The sequence below is a fragment of the Nelumbo nucifera genome, chromosome 3 (assembly GCF_055504915.1).
Source record: "Nelumbo nucifera cultivar China Antique chromosome 3, China Antique-T2T, whole genome shotgun sequence".
NCBI classification, from domain to species: Eukaryota; Viridiplantae; Streptophyta; class Magnoliopsida; order Proteales; family Nelumbonaceae; genus Nelumbo; species Nelumbo nucifera.
In genome coordinates, this window is record NC_142651.1 from 38316419 (window position 1) to 38334834 (window position 18416).

The 18416-nt window shown below is 37.0% G+C and overlaps 1 pseudogene across 1 annotated transcript; it reads right to left on the reverse strand.

Moving 5' to 3' along the window:
- Positions 1-4425: 4425 nt before the first annotated feature.
- LOC104594109 (oligopeptide transporter 7-like) lies at positions 4426-16935 on the reverse strand (annotated as a pseudogene). Its single transcript, XR_016083679.1, has 8 exons — positions 16642-16935; positions 15969-16501; positions 15764-15861; positions 9833-9836; positions 6527-7093; positions 5865-6120; positions 5272-5454; positions 4426-5179 (listed from the first exon to the last, which is right to left on the reverse strand). The product of XR_016083679.1 is annotated as an oligopeptide transporter 7-like (transcript).
- Positions 16936-18416: the final 1481 nt, after the last annotated feature.

An 18416-nucleotide genomic window follows, 5' to 3' on the forward strand; every position in this document is an offset into this window, starting at 1 on the left:
TCATTCATAGGCTCCTCTTCAAAAAATTAATATTCTGAAAAGATAATGAACATTAGAGGGTTCCTTCTATTTTGAAAGACAATACTATATGATCCATCCCCTTTGATATGTTGGTGTATTGGCCAAGCTTTTCTGGACCCACGTGGAATAATGCTAAGGGGGCGTTCTTTTTATGGATTTTGAGAGAGGGGAAAGTTGGTTAATGGGATTTTGATTCCCTTTGACCAAGAAACCCATGTTCATTTTTCAGATTTATGTTGGGACCAGTGAAAGCTTATTTTCCTGGATAACTCCTAAATGTGACATGTATTAGTTGATATGGTATATTAAGCCTTGTATAAAATGCCACAAAATGATGATAGAGATATGTTCTTCTCAACAATGATTCCCCAACAACATCCACTCACTATAAACCGATTTCTATGTCAGCAGTTTGACCGTCTGGGCTGAATGGTTTAATTGTGTGGGTATATGTATCATTAGAGACTGGATCTGCTCCTTACAGAGGGTGCATCCTACCATGCACTGGGAACATCTCCTGTACTTTTAAGTTATTCTTCATGGAAGATGTTCCCAATGCACGGTAGATGTGCATGTGAGGCGCCCAAGTGTGAGGAGCAGATCCCATCTCATATCATTAATCTAAGTAGGTGGATGCCAGCTGAAAAGGAAAGAAAGAAGAAAAGAAACAGTAACAATGATGTCTCTCTCTCTGGTCTCAGTGATCTCATATCTATGACTTCGTCTCAGTCTCTCCCCTTCTTTCTCTGCTCCTTATTTTCTTTGTTAATGCTTTCTTAAAAAAATTAAATAACTTTCATTAAATCGTGAACTGTTGAAATGCTCTAACCATTTCAACAGCTTTTTACGTAAATGATAGTTCATCAGGATAAAAATGGAACCAGTTTTATGACCAGTTTCCAGTTTGAATGATTCGACTGTCGGGATAAAGGGCAGTTCAAAAACCTTGCACTTTAGAACAAGAATTAGTGTAGATGTTGTTGTCGTCACCTTTGTTAACATTTTGAATTGTTATATGCAACATTTTGGATCAATACGTGGTGCGTAAGGGCGTTCATGGTTCCGTTGATCGAATTATGGGATAGTTTTTGAAACTAGTACTATTGATTTTTTAAAATCCCCAAACCAAATCAACCTATTGACTAGTTTTGGTGATTCTTTGCTTTTTCAATATACCGATTAATTTGATTAACCGACTGTAGATGTTTTTGAATCAATCTTTCAGTTTTTCAAAAATGTTCAATTTTCTCAGTTTAATTCTATGTTCTGATTTTTTTTTGAGTACCCATAGTGTTGGGTAAGTTACACTATAGTAGCAGAAATGAATTTAAAACCAATCCCAAGACAGCAATATTAACAAGTCTTCCACTATAGTAGTAGAAATTTGTGTGTCAAAATGGATTTGCCAACAATAATAATAACAAGTAAATAATTCAGCTAAGTAACAGAAAAACAGATAACAATCACCACACAATAGCACACCGCAAAATTTTACGTGGAAAACCCCAAAATCGAGGAAAAACCACGGACCTATGATCCGTAAAAGTCTTCCACTAATTCAGAAATTAATGAATACAATAGTTTTCTCTAATTGCAACTAGAGACTTACAAACATCAAGAAAATAATCATTAGCTCACAAGAACAACATTAACATCACCAAATGCAAAGTGAATACAACACAAACATAAGTTTAGATCTCACCAAGTTGCTGTAAATCTGAATTGAGAAACAGAAAAAAGGAAGAAGAATCACCAAATCTAAACTGGGTGGGATTCTTAACTCCAACACTTAATATCATCAATAACGGGTTTGAAAAGCACCTCCGAACTTAATCTTGAATGGAACAAGAGCCAATTTTTTCCTCTTCTTCACAAAACTCAAAGAACCAAAAAAACAAAAAAAACTTTCTTTTTGATTCTATATTTTTTTTTTCTTTCTTCTTCTTTCTTCTTTATTTGGTGGTTACTACTTTAACGCCACTCAAATAAAAAAAAAAAAAAAACAAGCCAAAAATGTGATAACCATTTTACCACTATTCGACTCCCTTTTCTTTTGGGAGCAAATGAAGGTGGGGTGGCCCCTCCATATGGGCTGGACCCACACCCAACACATAATAGGGCCTCTTGATAAAGATTGAGATATTTAAGCGGAATAGATATATAGCTAGAGTCAAGTGTAGCACGACTTCTACAAAAGGGGGCTGCATGGCGTTGTCCGTAGGTAGATAGCAGCATCTCTGCCCTCTCTCTATTCCAGTACTATTTCGTTTGGAAATTTTGATCTTGAGACTGATCATATATCTTCTAATGCAAGGTTTTTTCATATACGAATTTACAATCTAATGCCCATGATGAAGCGTTCAATCAAACCCCTTGACCCCGGAATGATTTGTGTCAAAAAGTTCCAATCCACTTGATTGTGCACACAATTTTTCTCTTGTTATTTTTTATTACTTCATAAACTACCTAAAAGTAAATTAAAATATATCTATTATCTTTTTTCTATTATTATTATGATATAAATCAAATACTTGTTTTGAATTTCGTGTAGATTATAAAAGTTAAATCCAAGTATGTAGGTGCTATGCACGTTTCTTATGCTATTATATATTAAATGAGAATACCTAAAAATCAATTCAATACTTTTTTTTTGCAATTCTTTTTTCAGTAAAATGGGGCATGACAAACTATAACCTCATATAAAATCATATATTAAAACATTTTAATACTGAGGATTTATAGTATATCGATATTAATTCCTTACAACACATAAAAATTTATAATTAATCCTATGCTAAATTCATTTTATAAACAATTTTCTTTTCTTTAGAAACATGTGGAAACTAGATTGATTTTGTTAAAACAATTACATTTTACAAAAAGAATTGCATTAGAGTCACGCTAGTATGCTACAATATTGAAGGGGCCCTCATCATAACAGCAATGTGGTGCCTCTTAAGCTGCCACTTGTCTAAGTTGGATAGATGCGACCATGGTTTTTAAAATCGAACAGGTGATCGAATCGGTCAGGGCACCGCTTTCCGGTTTGGCGGTTCAACCGTTAGGGTCTAACAGTTTGACCCATGACGTTATAAATAAATAAAAAACAAAAATACTTATATATAAAAAATATCATAAAAATTTAAATAAAATACAAGAAATAAACAAAAAAATACAGGAAAAAAAAACAACATATGAAAAAAATAAAAATATCTAAATATAAAAATAATAAAATACAGAAAAAAATCCAAAACATACAGAAAAAATTCAAAAAAATATGTAAGCAATAATATGTAATGACCACCTGTTATTTTGAGAAGGAAAAAGCATATCAGTTCAGAAAAAATTATCTGAACATATTTTGAGAAGAAAGCATAAATTTCATATCAAAACATATTTTGAGAAGAAAAAAAGAAAGAAAATTCAGAAAAATATAGGATGAGACTGTTTTTTTCATAGGAAACGAAGAATAAGAAGGATAGAAGAAGAAGAATGTGTTGATTTGATAAAATTTAAGATATTCCTTGCTTATCAGTTCAGGTTTTGAAGCCCTCAAGGGTATAAGACTGCATACATCTTGTGTATTGAGTCAACAAGCTCGCCAAGTGCCGAGTGCCGAGTGCCGCTGCAAGTGCTTGGGTGAGGGTGACTCTTTTTGCTGCTGCAAGTTCGCCGGTTGCTGTCGGTGTGTGTCACCGTTGGATGCCGGAGTTGATGGCCGCTGCAGGTGGTAGGGTGTGAGGGTTGAGACTTGAGAGGACTGAGGAGGGAACTCGGGAAATAACCCTAAAGGCTAAACCAAATAAGGGACTGGGATTCGAAAATCAAACTGGTTGGGATATAAATGGTATTTTATTTTTTATTTAAAACATTAAAAATAAAAATATTAACACACGAACCGCTTGCCCAGGTCGAACGGTTTAGCGATCCAACCACCCGGGTCAGCAGTTTTTTTGACTTTTCAACATTATTTTCAAATTTCCGATTTCTAGTAAAACCAGACCCGGGTGGCTGACAGATTATGGTTTTTCCGGTCCGGTCCGGTTTTAAAAACCATGGATGCAACTTAAGTTAAAGAACAGCGAGACAAAAAAAGGCACAATCAAATCTATTTGCTTAAAAGGTACTCTAACGGTCTAAATCTACAATTAAATTCCAAAATCAGATGGTGGATCTTTTAGCCTTCTAGGTGAGACCCATTTAATGGTGGGTCCATATCTCTATACATGGAACACATGGTGATTATTTTGGCTTTTAAAGTAATCACCATACATATAAAAAATTCTAATAATGTAATTATTTATCTCTTTCAATAATAAAATTTTATGATTAAAATGATTATTGCTTTATTTATTTGAGAAATAAAAGAACATAAATAAATGTATACTTAACAGGATAAATAACTTATCAAAAAACGTACGGACCTTAACGAAGGTATATAATTTTTAAAAATAAATTTAATTTCTTCTTTAGAATGGTGAAATTAGAGGAGAAAATGTAATTGTAGGTGTGTATACAATATAGTAATTAATTGGAAGAAGGATCAGAAAATCGGACAGCCTTCAACTAGAACGCCTTTGGCGGTGGGGCAAGAAGCAAGCGGGCAGCCATCTAGGTCGCTCCCCCACCAACTGAGGCTGATGCCCTCTAAGCCCAAGCACAAGTAGAGTAACACACCCATAAACGCAAGGCCAGCGTCAAGAGCCCCAGATAGGACATAGTTATGGCGCTGCCACCATTGCTGGCGGTACCTATAGACAAGAAAGCCGGAGAGAAAGCCGACGATAATCCAACTGCTGTAATTTACGGCAGTAGCCGGGGGCATCGATGATGTTGCCCCTATTAGGACAGGCATGTTAATGAGTCCGATCCACTTGTGCTGTGGGAAGACCTTGTGAGCAAACCAAACTAGGAGAGGGGAAATGGCCCCTGCTAGGAAGAACCAGTTGATGGCCTTATAGGTGCCAAGCTCACCGAAGATCCTTCGTGGCCCAATTAATCCCCAGATGACGGAGGCGTCGTAGAACACATGGTCGCTTGGGCAGGTCCATGGGCTGTTTGGGGGTAGCAATGAAGTATCACAGATGTCTGGGATAGTGGCCATGAGCCACCAGGCGGTTCCCAAGTACACTAGACCTGCTATAAGTGTTCCAACTACCTGTTGGAATCAAGAAAAGCAAATGATAATTCAGTGGGTGAAGGCTAGCTAACAGTAGTAGTCCTCCGGATCTGGATCAGAAACTAATTTACCTGTGCCATGAACATTGTCCTGGGCGGAATTTTCATGTAGTGACCGAGCTTGAAGTCTTGTAGAAAGGTGATGGCCTATGTCATGCTGATATATCCATAAACCTTAAAGCATATATTAGCAACGGGACGACCTGGATACAAGTATCCAATGATATACTCTGTGATGATGTTCAGGCCTGGTGTCTGTATTCCAAAATGAAGTTAATTACCAAGGTTTTAAAAAGTATAAACCTATCTGGAACCGGAACAGTTTTGGCCACCGGTTTTTGGTTCGATGGTTTGACTGTTTGCTCGAATGGACGGCTGTTCCAAAACTGTTGAATGGGTTGATGGGTCGACCATCCAGGTCAGCAGGTCATTGATCAAATCAGCGGTTTTTCGCCAAGAACTGAATTAAGGGTGAAATGGAACTTTTTGCCTGAACGGTTCCCTGACCGAACAGTCCAATCATCCAGGTCAACGGAGGTTTGAAAACACTGTTGGTTCAAACAAAAGATTTATAACGCAATGAGCTAGATGAACTTGATCATCAAATACTCTTTCAGCTTCTCATTGAAGGGAGAGAACTGTGAGAGAAGAATCAAATTATTTACCTGGTTTGTGGTGGCAGTAATGACGCCTATGGGGAGAGTAAAGAAAATAGCAAGGCCACATGCTAGTAAGACGCCCCACCACGGCAATTGCAGCTGATCGTTGTAATACTCACAAGCAAAGATGGTGGCTGCAACGTTAGCCGCGAGGAGGCACACAAACCACCACTCGGGGACTTGATTGTACCTGCTCATAAGCCTTGTGTGTATATCCATCTTCTTTTCTTGGAAGGCCGACTTGCTTTGCTGCCATATTTCCCTGCACACATAGCACCATCACATGGTTTTGCACTCTGCCTTATAAATTGACTTGTTTTCAAAACCAATGTTTACATTTTGATGGGTGAAGACTGAATGCCTGTTTGGTTCATGGGAATAGTGGTTCGGAATTGCCCATTCCGATTCCAACTGTTTGGTTCGATGGAATTGGAATCATATTGCCATTCCACCTTTCCCTTTCCCTGTTTAAAGGAATGGCCATTCGCCCTCTCTTGGGAATAAAATCATATTCCAGTTGATTCTAATTCTCATTCAGATTCCTGTTTGAACCAAACTGACTATAAGAATAAACTATTCTGATTCTAATTTCGACTGCAAATCAAACAGACCCTGAAAGGCAAGGTCGTGATGCTAGCATTGGCCAGTGTCTTGTCAGTGATATATACCTGCAGTGAAAGAGAAGGACGTGAACAACCGTAGCTGTAAGCGCTGCAAAGCCAACACCATAGGTCATAGCAAAGAAAGTGCTGAGGTAGAGCGGCCCGTTCTTCTCGTATGCATTGATGTCAAGATGGAAATTGGAGTCTATGATGCTTGAGATGTTGTAGGTGTGCCCCGAGGAGGTGAAGAGGCCATCGGAGAATATGGGGAATGTTTTGGCTTTGAAAACATTGAGCCAGTAGAAGATCGGAGTTAGGATATACATTATGATAAAAAAACCAGCAGCCACATTAGCAGTGGCAAACCATGGGCTCGCAAGTGGGCTCCCAAGGTAGGACGAAACTGTTGACCAATCAAGTCCAATAGCACCGAGGCCAAGCCCGTTAAGACCCGAGCCCAATTGTTGGGCTACGTTTGAATTTGGAAATATCCAGTAGACCCATGACAGTGAGGTTGACATTGGGAAAAGATAGCCCGGGAAAACGTAGTAGGCGAAACTGCAGATGAAGGCAATCAAGAACTGAGTTCGTGTTAGCCCACCTTTGGATCTCTCTTCTTTTTCGTGTAGGGCCCTGTAACAGCAAATTCTACACCTGGTTAGTTTACTTCAATAATAAACAATTTTTCATTGTAACCTTAGAAGGGAGATATGAAATTGATTGAAGCCAAATAATAATAATAATAATAATAATAATAATAATAATAATAATAATAATAATAATATGAAGAAAAATTTAGTGAAACAAAAATCCCCAAAAAGCCCGACCAATTCAAATGAATAATAGATTATTAGAAATCTATAAAAAAGAGATCCAAGAATTATTAGAAAAGGGTCTAATAAGACCTAGCAAATCTCCCTGGAGTTGCCCTACTTTCTAGGGTAAAATACAAAAACCTCTACTAAAGTTTCTGACAATCATAAAAACCTCTCCTATAGTTTCATTTTAACAAAAACCTCCTCTTTATTTTTGAAAAAATCAACAAACACCTCCCTTCCGTCAATAACCAAGACAGAAAACGTCAAAGAGATGATGATTTTTTTCAAAATACCTATTTTACCCTTTTACAAATTAATGTGCATCTATTTTTGTATTTTACCCAAAAATGGGGGGTTTTCTTTTCTTTTTCTTCTCTCCACTCAGACCACTCCCTCCCTCTCTCTCTACTCTATGTCTGTGGTTTGCCTATTCCAAAAGAAGCAAAAGTCCATCAACATTCATCAGTGCCTGTCCTCCAACAGATCTAGCTGTCCATTCTCTTAAAGCACCGAATTTGGGCCCCCTTCCTCCTCACCCTTGCCCTGCACTCTCCCTGCAGCGCTAGCACCACTGCTCGACCAACATCCTCCGACGGAGCCACCCCCTCCAAAAATCACTTCCCATGCTCTTTCCCTCTTCCTGTCGTCTTTGTATCCATCTCTGCAACCGCTCCCGCCTCTGTGCCGATCTCATTACCATATCATTATATCTTTGTCGCCAATCCTTCTAGCTCCGCCACTGTCTTCACCACCTCTGCAACTGCTCCCGCCTCTGCCACCGATCCTTCTAGCTCTGCCACTATCTCCACCACCTCTACAACCACTCCCGCCTCTACCATTGATCCTTCTAGCTCCGCCACTGTCTCCACCACCTCTGCAACCACTCCCGCCTCAACGACCACGTTGCCATTGCATTCTGCCAGGGATAATGCCAGCAGAACTTTTGTGTAGGCTTGGCACCTGCCGAATCTTTCAGAAATCCTACCACCCCACTCATTACCGACAGCAAGTAGGTAGGGTCTCGGCTTCCATCAGTCGGCGGATTTGGCACAAGAGAACGTTCAGGTGAAGAGCTGAAAGCCTGAAAGCCTGAAAGCCTGAAAGCCAAGCACTATTAGAGCCGGCACAAGAGAACATTCAAGTAGAGAGCTAGGAACTGCAGATCCGCCAAAGCTCTTCATCATCTCCATCTCTAAAAAACAAAACAGAGAGAGAAGAGATAAAGAGAAACCCAGGGAGGCAAGAAACTCTAGTTTGACGAGAAGGGATGACCTTTTCTACTACTTTTCCATGAGAACCTACTGATTTCTTGAGTGGATTATGGAATGCACCGCTATTCTGCCGCTGGGTGTCGTAAGGAAGAAGATGAATAGTGTTTAAGCCACGACAATGCTATTCTAGTAAAAATAGATGCACATTAATCTGTAAAAGGGTAAAATAGGTATTTTGAAAAAAATATCATCTCTTTAATGTTTTCAGTTTTGGTCATTGATGGAAGGGAAGTATTTGTTGATTTTTTCAAAAATAAAGGGGGGGGGGTTTGCTAAAAGAAAACTATAGGGGAGGTTTTTATGATTATCAGAAAATTCATGGGAGGTTTTTGTATTTTACCTTACTTTCTATGTAGAAAATGTAGCAGAAATATAAAGGGGAGTACCAAGATTAGTAATAAATTATAAGCCCCTCAATAAGGCCCTAAGATGGATTAGATGCCCTATTCCTAATAAATAGGATCTAATAAACCGTCTATACAATGCAGAAATATTCTCCAAATTTAACCTAAAATTAGGTTATTGGCAGATTATAATAGAAGAAAAGGATAGATATAAGACGACATTCGCAGTGCCCTTCAGACACTATGAATGGAATGGAATGTCTTTTGGGCTAAAAAACGCCCCATCTGAGGTTCAAAGAATTATGAATTAGATCTTCACCCCATACACTCTATTCATAATAGTGTATATAGATGATGTGTTAATTTATTCCCCATCTATAAAGTCCCACTAAAAACACTTGAATATATTCCTAAGGGTAATGAAGGTTACTTTAATGCCTTCCCAAATTTCTCCGTGTCACTAATGGATCCCAGGATTCATGAAGCCTTAACCCTCAGGCTTCAAACCCAAGGTTTCGACATGAAACCAGGATCAAAGAATATAGCGTTAGTGTACAGAGTCTACTTTAAGACCATGAATACTATCCGTCCTAATACCAGGATAACAGGAATTATGGGAATGACTACCCTATTCCAGACCAATGCTAGGAATAATGTCACAATTCCTAGGCAAATCACCTGGAAGGAAGTGAAATTGCTGGATTATCTGAAGCTCCCCAAGAGGTCCACCAAACATATGCCCAATCGGGATATGGGCCTTGAAAATCTTCAGAGAATCGAATGAACCATGTGTGTCTAAAGATGGAATTCTGCAACAAGAAGACTCTGTACCAAGCGTCTTGATAATCCCAGTAGTCGAATATCTTGGGTCTTCGGCCAATAGGCTTAGTGATGAATTTTGACTTGCTAGCATCACCCCAAGCGGATAAAGATATAAACTTAACTATTACTAGCTTGGAATAAGCTAGTTCGGATTTGTTTCGGTCTCTGAAATAATGCTGAATTCGTAAGTGAAATTGTCGGATAGTTGGTCACTCACTAAAGCAGAACATCTCAGACCTATCGAATCTACTGAATTGGCATCTATATTCAGTGAACAAGATGGATCGGTAGAATTAAGGTTGAAGAGCCTCGTCATCTTCGCGGCCTTCGTACGTTGAATCGATGGATACAAGATCCAGAAGATCAATAGATTTAACAAAATCTGCACATCCTCCTCCAGGCATCATTTATGCCACTTATGAAACACCAATGATGGATACCCCTTCTTCAGACTATCATACAGTTTGAAGAGAAAATCAGTCAATTAAATCCTATGAGCCTATAGAGGCAAACTTTGAAATTAATATGTTGGAAATAGAAGAAGATTTCCAAATAGACAAAGACTTTATCAGGTTAGACTTTTAATGTACAACCTTTAAAGAAGAAATGGTTCTTCGAAAAATTCTCTAAAGAAGAGAGAGATCGTATCAGAGAGTTATGGTATGATGATATGAAGGAATTAAAAGAAAATATCCCATTTTGGGAATGGCTTGCAAAACAAAAACAGTTCAAGAAAATGAAACCTCCCTCTGAAGAATTAGATTTGTGTGTTACCAAAAAACTGTCTAAAGCTTGGAAGACAGCAGCAATTGGAAAAAATTGTGGAATTAATACATCTACCTTTGGAAACAATAAAAATAGGAAAAGATGAGATCATAGCCAGCCCAATAAAAAATTCGATGATAATAAAAGAATCTGAAAAAATTGCTTCAGAACATTGTTCTCAAATTATAGAACAAAATAATTATACAAATATATGCCTAAATGTTTTAGGTAAACAAACTAATAGAATAAATATTCCACTGTAAAAGAGGAAATGCTCAACATAGTTCTTTGCATCACTAAATTTCAAAGTGATTTGATAAACCAGCATTTTACCCTTCAAATTGATTATAAATCTACCAAAGAAATTTTGGAAAAAGACGTCAAAAACCTGGTTTCAAAACAAATTTTTGCTAGATGGCAAGCTATTTTATCAGTTTTTGATTTTGATATTAAATATATTAAAGGATTAGAAAATGCTCTACCTGATTTTCTAACAAGGGAATTCTTACAAGGTTATCTAATTGAAGATGACCGACAAAAGACATCGTCTTCCTATAAGTCCACTTTCAGGCGCTCCAGAATGACTAATGAGTTCAATCCAAGATCTAATCATCAGATCAGATCAAGTTCTAGGACTAATCAGTCCCCATCAATATCTCCCCTAATTAGGGATCCATCTCCAGTTATGGAAGAGGCTAATTTGAGCCAATATGTTTCTAACTCTTTTAGATTTTGTGGTAACCATCTCCCGAGAAGAAGCAACCTCTGTCTCCTCTCATGTCAACCCAGAAGGAGCACTTTAGCAATTAGCCCTCTCCATCCTTGACGGGCATCACTTCACAGTTTGTGGTCAAAATAAAGATAAAAAATATTATGAAGAAATTCTCCTCTATACTGGATCTGCACGAATTCAACATTATTTTAAAGACCCAAACAACTCTGAACTAACTTATTCCAAGCTAGTAATAGTCAAGTTTATATCTTTATTTGCTTGGGGTGATGCCAACAAGCCAAAATTCATCATTAAGCCTATTGACAGAAGACCCAAGATATTCAACTACTGGGATTATCAAGACGCCCGGTATAGAGTCTTCCTATTGCAGAATTTTATCTTTAGACACTCATGGTTCATTCGATTCTTTGAAGAATTCCATCTTAAATGTAAAACCCTATCTGATTTTAGATGGTACAACCAACTCCAGACAGGATTTCTGGAAAGAACAATTCATTTCTGGACTCCCACCAGTATTTGCTGAAAAGGTTAGGACCTACCTTAGACAAATAGGAGGTGGTAGAATTCTTTACTCTAATTACTCATATGGGATATCTAGTCCAAGTTGTAAATCGGATAGGATTAGAATTATGTAATGATCTGCGTCTAAAGAGACAAGTTAAAAAGGAAAAAATCAACTCTAAAAGAGAGTTGGGAGATTTCTGTTACCAGTTTGGAATGGCTCCTAAATCCTTCGCTTCCAGACCGGCCCAAAAGAAAAAGAAAACAAGTTTTTCTAGGAAAAAGGAAAATAGGAAATACAAAAAATCTAAAAGGTTTTCTAAAACAAGAAAACCTTCAGTCCTAACTTGTTTCAAATGCAGGTAGAAAGGTCATTATGCCAATAAGTGTTTTAAAAATAAAAACATCTCTAAGAAAATCAATGAACTAGAAGAAGAAGAAGAAGTATCTTTAAGGGAATCCTCTACTTCCTCGGAAGAATGTTGTGCCAACGACATATGTACTTGTAAAAATGAAGCAAGTACCGAAGAGGAAGAGTCAGGAGATTCGGTATAATCGAATCGAATTCGAATAATTCGAATATTTAATTGGTCAAATTCGGATATCCCATTCATATCGAATAGCTAATCGGATTCGAATTCGGATATGACCTGATTTGATTTGATAAATATTCGAATTCGATTGATTATTTAATTCTTATATATAATATATAAAATTTATAAATGTTTTATAATTTATATATATTATAATTAAATTATATAAATAATTTATATATTTTATATAAATAAAATGTTTATTTTATATATTTATTAATTACCTAAAATAATTAATTAGTCGAATTCGAATCGAATATTCAAATATTTAATTGGATTCGAATTCAAATATTAATTTTCAATATCCGTTGGATATTGAATCAAATTCCAATATTGAATTTTCTAATTGGATTCGAATTCAGATATTTCCTTATCCGATTCGAATTCAATCCATTTACACCCCTAAGTACCATATACCTACAGCTCATGCAGATGTTAATTGAGAACCCAATTAATATAAATAAATAAGGGTGATTTTCAGAAATGAAATCGTTCTAGCCACCAGTTTCTGGGTCGACAGTTCGATCGTCCGGTTCGAATACATGAACCATTCTAACAACAAAAAAAATTAAAAATAAAATTAATAAAAAATGGCCAAAAACCGTTGAATAGATCAACAGATCGACGGTTCGACCACCTGGGTCAACGAGTCGTTAACCCATTCAATAATTTTTTGCCAGGGATTGAGTTTGGGTAAAACGGAATCAATTGCTTGAATGGTTCCCGGGCCAAACGATCCGACCGTCCGGGTCAATGGCGTTCCAAAACCATGATGTATATTATAGATTTTTGAATAGCTAGCTCTTCTTACCTAAAATCACTAGTGAAGAATGTGTGGAAAACAAAAATAGAAAATATGAGAAGAGATACTAAGTTGAGAAAAAAATTCCAGTTATATTTGAAGAGTATGTTTATGTAATAATTATTAATCAAGTTTTGTTTTTGACGTGTTGCTGATGGACTCCATTCGAAATAGATTCCCTGATGTCGAAAAACAAAGAATCCTTGCTGGTTGAAAACGATGACAGGCCCAGCTCATGGGTCCACCCTCCATAAATCATAATATACCATAAATTGTGTCCATCTGGCTGATGCTAAATCGTCGGTCCCAGGGAGTGTACATGCACCGTAGACTCCAGATCTCACTCTATATCTTGATCCTATCTGATGGTTGGGGTTCGGGGGGTTCCTCGGTCCTCACTCTTTTATATCGTTTTATAATGTTTAATTAATATGAAAAATAGAAGGATTATGACCGGATGAGGTGAGATTACCATTAAAAGATAGAGTAAATTAAATTAAGCTCTCTCTCTCTCAAAATAAAAGAAAGACGCAAATTAACAGGATCCATTGTTTCCACTTTGGCTCCCTTAGGTAGACAGTTTGACCAAGCAACCCAAAACAATTTGTTATTTATTTATATATTTACTTGTTTGTTATTACAATTATCAAACTCGTTCAAAAAGAAAAAAAAAAAAAATGTCCAGCTTTTGTCTTATGGGTCCTTCCCACTACTGGAGCATTCTCTTAGGCAAGGTAGGGAAACCCATTTTCTTTTAAACCAAACACAACCTTAGTATTTTGATTTATGAAAAAATAAATAAATAAAACTACACTTAATAACCTCTCTAAATAAGTACAATAACAACAACTATAATTTTTTTTGTTCAGTATTTCATAGAAATCAAGAAGTTTAATAACCTCTCTCCTTCCTTTACATGAATCCTGTCCTATTCATTATCGTCATCCTAACCCACCCCTGTCCCAACCATACGGAATTAGCTACATGAATATATACTGTTTTGCCCTTCCCTTTATCTACTCCCATGCCATCTATCATCATATTATGGGAGCTTAAATAATGAATCCTGTCCTACTATTAGATCATTTCTTGCCATTCTTTTGGTTAATATATTTTTAATGTCATTCACTTTCCCTTTAAAATCATTTATTTGTGTTGAGTCACTCTTTATTGGTACCATCTATACCTCTAGTTTACACACCCATTATGGTTGCTACCATCTAGTTTGTGTATTACTAAAAACACCCCTATAGTCTGCAACCACTTCATCTAATCCATCTTTTATCCAGAGCTGTTTGCATTTTCATCTAGGAATGATGGGCAGTCTCTTAAAATAAATGAAAAATGTGAAAGATCATGGGTCTATTGTTTTTTATTCCAAAATAACCCCTAACAGATCTCACATTATATGCAGTTCATGCCTTTTCCAAATCTGGGGTGATGGTTTTATTCCCTAAAAGGTTGATAAGATGACTAGTAATTACATGTATTTTTTAATAAAAGAAAAAAAAAAAAAAAACCCTTGGATTTATGTTTCACAATTTTCACTTGTTTTAAAAGATAAATTTAGCCATTCTCGAAGGTATAAATGATTCCTAACAAAAGCACCAATTACATAAAGTGGTTGCAAAGTATAAGAAATGTCTTAGTAATACACAAACTAAAAGTCTAGGTTTTAGTAAAGTCGTGTAACTATTAGGGGTGTATAAATAATTGACCCTTGTTTTGGAGTACCATAAAATGATCCTAATTTTTAATTTTTTTTGGTAGTTATATAATATTATTAATACCTCATGGAGGGAAAATAAGCACATACTATGATGGTGTTGTTTCTTTGAAAAATGGTGCAAGTTCATGAGTGCCATATAGGTGTTTCTCCCAACAGGTGTTGTTTTGTTAGATTGTTTATAAATGTTTGTCTTTGTTTGTGTGAGAAACATTTATTTAATGTTTTCTCAAACACCAAGTTGTTTTTTCACTATTCAGTTTATATGACACCTAATTTCTCAAAAATAATCCAAAAACGTTTTTCAATCGTTTTTCTCATTTTTCAAGATGAATGTCGTATAAAATGTTTATTAAATAAATGGCAAAAAAACTAAACGGCCCCCATGCATGCATGTCCAAATAAGGCCTTGTTTGTTTGTCTATATTTAGTGGGGTGGGAGGGAGTAAATTGGTCAACCAATAAGTTGACCATGATACTTTTGTTTGCTTGCCACTATTGTGGTAATACCAAAGAATATCAGTTAAACCCTGTAAATAATTTAATTTATCTACACACCAATAAGCACTTTTCACCGCTCTCTTTGCCTAGTAACTTGCTGCAATGCACAAAAAAACTAAATCTCACTTATCGGGGCAATTTTTACTTAAGAAACATGCACTTGCTGGAATAAACAAACAGCGCCTAAATGGTAAAGATATAAACTGAAATTATAAAATCAAATTTAATCTCTCCATGACGAAAAGGGAGAAGTTCCCATCATACGGCTGCCTTGGCACGTTGGAACAGTGTTGGGAGGGAGGTCTGTTGGTAGCAGATCCCTATCCCATCAAGTGCAGCTAAACTGGACTTGCTTGCCGGAAATCAAGACCGTCGGGAAAGTAGAATCTGACACACACACATACACACAAATCTTGAAAGTTGAAACAGAGGGTGACCTGAACGAGATTGGCGGGCCACCACATTGCTGCCGGTCGGTTCCACTAGGTATCGCCGGAAGATCCCTGCCCAACCAAACCCCAGCACCTACCATTCAAACTATCCAACCCTATAAAAGGTGTTCCACTCAAACCCCCAAAATGTAAACAAATCATATACGTTTAGTAAGAGTCTAAAGAGAGAGAGAGAATCACCTGGGTTGTTATAACGACGATTAGGGAGACAAAGAAGGTGATATTCTTCTTATAAAACACCTTAATAGCAGAGACGATGTGTATTGCGTAAACCGTGCCGGCACCTGAATTGGCAAAGATGGTGATCAAGACGTGCTCTTTGACGTTAAATGGTCCAGGATTCAGCGAGAACTCCCACCGGGAACCCTTGAAGAACGTGCGATCGGTTATCATGGATGCCATTAGACGGCCAAGTGGGACCACGGCGATCTGAGCTGATATGGCGGTGATGGCCAAAGGCTCGGTGCGATACCAGAAGAATTGGTTGAGGAAGGAGAGGACAACGCATGAGATTGTTCCTAGGACCCACATCCGGAAGGTCAATACCGGGAGGGTATTTTCGTCGGTGGTGGGTACCGTCAGAGCAACCTGTTTGATCGGAGAGTTTTCAGATTCTGGGCAGTCTAAAGACGGAATAAGTTTGGTAGTAGGTGAAGAAGTAGAAGAGGATGGGCGGTTATGATTTTCGTCCTTACTTCCTCCTCTATTCGTAACTGCAGGGAGAATTATAATAAACAGGAATTCAATTAAGTTAAAAAAAAAAAAAAAAAAAACAAGAGCTTTAGCAGTAGGGTGAGGTAGTATGGTAGATAGAAATGGAACCAGACGGAGATGAGGAGGCGAGAAGACTCACTAAGAGGGGTTCTGAACTGGTCTTGAGATTCCATAATTTCTCTGTGTCTCTCTTTCTCGTTCTTGCTCCGTGACTTTCTGCCTCTATCTGCAACAGAACCATAAAGGGGAATTATGATTTTATCCAATATACATTGCACAGAGAGAACCTTGAATCATCTCAAAGAAAATTGTAAGTTGGGAGTAGGGTCCAAAAACAAAGGAAAATATTAGAATTCTTTTATGGTAAACCAAAGAAATTGGAATTCATATTTTACATTTTCACCCGTGCATGACAATAAACCAGCTGCTACCTTATGATTGTAATGTACCCAGGACCACTTCTTTGTCCATTGTTCCTGATTTCCATGTGCCTGTACTGGTTAATGATTTGGTACAATGGATCATAGAAAAAAAAAAAAAAAATACAGTACGATATATCTTATTATGAACAGAGTTGGGATGGATTCCAACACGAGACTGGATCTTCTCCTCATACAGGGCGCCTCACAGGCACATCCCACCATGTATTGTAAACATCTCCCGTACTTATATGTGATTATTCTCGAGAGATATTCCTAATGCATGGTGAGATGTGCATGTGAGGCACCCTGCGTGAGGAACAGTTCCCAATTTTTCCAACACTCGCCAAATATGATCTGACATTGCATATCTTACCATGAGACTGGGATCCACTACAAAAGTGGGACATGTTATGCATGACGTGTCGTGTATGATCATGTTGGGAGGGTGGTGAAACATATTTTGTTGGCAGAAAGGTGGGTCCCTAGTTAAGTGAAATCACCTACTCTAAATCTGTCATCTACTGAATATCTCCTGTGAATGAAAATGGAGATATTTCTAATGTGCAACTATAATGTTCCATGGGTAGAGATGTGGGAACAATTTGTGAGTAGCTAACAGATCCTAGCCCGGGTCATCCTCTTCGTTTCTTTACTGTTAGCACATCTGCTATCAACACTATTCCATATAAGTCATTACACAGCACACCGAGAATATTTCCGATGACAAAGGAGATGTTCCCAAAACTGAGGTTGGTTGCTGATTTATTTATTTATTAATTTTCTTTTGGCAGGAGAAGTTTTATTTGTTTATTAATTGGGTTTGACTGTGATACCGAAAAGTCATGATGCCCGAAAAACTTATGACCAATCAACCGCATAATAAAAATTATAACCAATATGTGGGTTTTCGTCATAATTCACATGGGTTTGTTTGATCAAAGTTCTTCTAGCATTATAAATTCCCTTATTAAAAACAATAAATTTGTCGGTTTTGGCTTGGTATATGACTGACTCTTTCGTGTCATTCTTATAAGTTTAGCAAAATTTAGGGTTATGTTTGATTCAATTCTCATTTTTTTTCATTCTTATTTAAGATAAAATTCTAAAATGGACAAAAAAAGGGTAAAAATAGGCAGAATGAGAAAATATTGCTATAAACCAAATACTTTTTCTCTAAAAATGAATTTTTTCAGACTAACAAGTGTCCTATATTGCTTATTTTTAGTCTTCAAAAAAAAAAAAAAAAAAACATGTCAGTATTCATAAACGGCCAGCTTAGGTCTCCAAAACTGTTGGCATAGATGTTTACTAGTGGATGGCTGGCCGTCAATGTTTGTAGATGTGAGTTTCTACTTTCTGCAATAGTACATCTATGGTAGCAGTTTTATAGACAGAGTTTCCTCGAAGAATGAAAATGAGCAAAACAGGACATGATTATTTTTCATGCTGCAAGATATCTCAGTTTTTAAGCTATGGGCTAATTTTTCATTCT